Source organism: Mesocricetus auratus, unplaced genomic scaffold (assembly GCF_017639785.1).
Source record: "Mesocricetus auratus isolate SY011 unplaced genomic scaffold, BCM_Maur_2.0 Super-Scaffold_100013, whole genome shotgun sequence".
Classification (NCBI taxonomy): domain Eukaryota; kingdom Metazoa; phylum Chordata; class Mammalia; order Rodentia; family Cricetidae; genus Mesocricetus; species Mesocricetus auratus.
In genome coordinates, this window is record NW_024429196.1 from 10,708,134 (window position 1) to 10,711,398 (window position 3,265).

General features: G+C 45.7%; 1 long non-coding RNA gene across 1 annotated transcript; it reads left to right on the forward strand.

The window, feature by feature from the left end:
- Positions 1-588: 588 nt before the first annotated feature.
- On the forward strand, positions 589-3,022 carry LOC121143749. The gene is made up of 5 exons (XR_005881073.1): positions 589-723; positions 813-946; positions 1,064-1,154; positions 1,509-1,529; positions 2,695-3,022. It is a non-coding gene; the product is annotated as an uncharacterized LOC121143749 (long non-coding RNA).
- Positions 3,023-3,265: the final 243 nt, after the last annotated feature.

Sequence of the window (3,265 nt, forward strand, 5' to 3'; positions counted from 1 at the left end):
GAGACCAAGCTGTGAGCACACATTGGTGACACTCTTGCAGAGTGTCAGTGTGGCCTAGAATTAGGTCTGTGTATACACAACCTTGATCATTGCCCACCATGTCTCAGGATGAGGGAAAGCATTCTTCCTGTGAAAGGTCACAGAACAAGGAACCAGGATGAAGCAGGAATGGGGGAAATTATATGTTTGAATGAAGATGGAGAAGCAGCAGAGATGAACATTAAAGGAAAGGGGGGAGGGGGATTCGAATCTAAAGTTTCTAAATTACCCTTGGCTCAAAGGTCTGGTTTACCACTGAAACAGTATAATTATAAAGTTGGCATAAAACGGACCAAGGATCTAGTTACTAATTTCTCACTAGCAATAGCATCAAAACCTTTTTTGCTAGTAGCCAGTCTTCTGACAAAAACCGTGTGTCTCTTGCATGATGGGATCTATAGAGAGAGCTGGTTTCAATCAAGCCAGCCTATAAAATGGTATGCACTTGCGGTCTCCTTCTCAGATGTCAATCGTAGCAGAGGAGAAAGTGAGGGTTGGGATTGTCAGAGTAACTAGTGGGAAAAAAAATAACATAAGCGTTCTCTTGTCTTGTAGATGCTGCACATGGGCAGAGTTTGTCAGAAAAATTACCCAGGAACCCTCTGGTGGATTTGAGGAAAAATGACCAGAAACATTCCTGTTGTGTTCATGTTTCTGAATCTGGTTCTGCTCAGCCTCAACGAGGTGAGTGCGCGCTGGTTAGGGCCTGCGGTGGGTGCTCACATCCTCTGGACGTTTCCTGCAGAAAGACTTCCATTCTCACCCCATTCTAGTTAATAAACACAAGAGACATCAAAGGTACATCCCAGCTGGATTCCTGTTGATCTTGGCAACTGGTGGCCAGGGACAATTCATTTCCAAAGAACAAAATCCCAACGTAGGAAAAAGCGCCTAGGACTTCCACAGGGTGGGTATTTTTCTCTTTCTCGCTCTTACTTTTGATTCCTTTGGAAATCTAAATGACAGGCGTGTGGCTTTGTATTGTTTTCTTTCATTTTAATTACATCGTGTTATCCCTTTTTAGTATCTGCTATGATAAAGCTGCGAGGGGGACCTTGGCGGATCCCATGGCAAGGAGGATGACCGAGGGACAAACATGCCAGGCAGACGTTTAAGTAAGAAGTTTTATTATAAAGGGGAGGGAAGGGGGAAGGAAAGAGAAAGGAGGTAGAGAGACACAGAGACAGAGAGGACAGAGGTGGGAGACAAGAGAGCATAAGTGGGCGGGGGTCTTTCTTTTAAGGAGTCTTTTACACCCTCATGCAGTCTGTGCAACCGTGGAACCCTGGGCTGACCAGGGTACTGCCCGAGTGCATTCTGCCAGGTGACAGGACAGGACAGCACAATGCCTGAATCCTTACACTATCAAGACCCCATGTTCTTTTCCAACATAACAAATAGGGCTGGAAAGGCAGTGGGGGGAAAGATCATGGAAGACATCATAACTTGGTTTTTACATTTTTCTGTAGGCCTGTGATCCTCTACGTAGGGTGAGTTGCCCTGGATGGAATATGGTGATGGTGTCTACAGGTTTACATATTTACATATTTGGTGGGCATCACCAAGGTGTGTGTGGGGGAGTGGCTCTGATGTGGTTAGTGGGAGTCAGGGAAGTCGCAGAATACCTGCAGAGCAAAGAATAGCCTGCTGCATGACAGATTTCTCTGAAGCAAACACCAACAGTGCAGAAGTGAAAACACCATGCTTTCACAGCAGCTCCAGCACCAGTTAAGAGCAGAATAAAGGGTGTTTTGGTATGGTAATTATGGCGAGGCTATGACTCAGTGGAGAGGAGATTGATGAGACATGGGAAAACCAATATCACCTTTTGTTAGTCAAGAACCTACAGTGTGTGTTTGATTATAAATCAGGAGCTGACAATGCAAAAATGAGTAAGTTAACGCCTGGTAAGGAATGTGGGGAGGCTCAACTCAGACTTTACAAAATGGAATGGAGCCTGCACTCAATCAGTGGCTAAGGAAATGGAAGGAGCTGATATACAGAGTGGATGCAGAAGGCCAGAAAAGTGAAAAGCATCTTGGAGGGCTTTACCTGGGGCAGCTGCATGGATAGGGTTATGTGTGAGTGCCGCAGGCAGCACCAATGCATGCTTTTTGCTTGGGTTTTTTTTTTGCTTGTTTGTACGTGTGAGTATGCACAAGTGTGCATGTGTGTGCGAATGTGTATGCTCCTATGTCACATGGAATGGGCGCGCCTGTGCACTAGCACAGAAGCCAGAGGAAGATGTCCACTGTTGTTCATATTCTTTCACTTTCCAAGTTATTCCCCTGAGAAAGGTTCTCTCACCAAATCTGGCTGTGGAGCTAGGCTGGTGGCCAGGCGATTCCAGTGATCCTACTGTCTCTGCTCTGCACAGTGCTGGGGTTATAGGTAGTCCAGGTTAGCCCCACTTTCTACATGGATGCTGGAGATTTGAACTCACATCCTCATGCTTGCACAGCAAGCACTCCATAACCCCTGAGCTACTTCCGTACCCTTGATGTTGTGTTTGAGATGTGTAAAGGCCAGACACCTACAAGGTAGGTACAAGCAACTGAAAAGAGAAATACCAATGACTATATACTTTAAAACATGTTTGATGTTACTCATCACAGAAATGGATACTAAATCCATATGCTTATTTTTACCTCTCAGATTGAAAAGAAAATTTTCATCTGCAATCTTAGCCCTGCTGAGATGAAACAAGAATTCCAGACTGAAGGTGGGTAAATTAACTAGGTCTTCCTAATGAGAAAGTTGACGGTGGCTTGTATTAGTCTGGGTACTCAAGAAAATCAGAAGCAATACAATCCACAGGGGTAGAAGAGAAAGGATGTATTATGGAATCAATCACATGACTGTGGAGGCTGAAAGACCCATGATAGGCCATCTGCAAGCCGGAGAGCCAGAGTCGCCAGTGGTGGGACTCATATGCAAAGACCTGAGGTCCCAGAAGCCAATGGTGTAACCCCCAGGCTAGAGCCAAAGGCCTGAGAAAGGAATGGATGGTTGGAGACCCCGGTGTGAGTCCCAGAGTCTGGGGGGTGGGGGGGACACGACACACCAGAGGACTTGGGCTTTTATGTTTTAAAGGCAAAGGAGGATATGTGGTAGCTTCAGAGAAAGAAGATTCTTGTTTCCTCTGCCTTTTAAAGTGTGTGTGTGTGTGTGTGTGTGTGTGTGTGTGTGTGTGTGTGTGTGCAGGCATATGCATACCATAGCACAC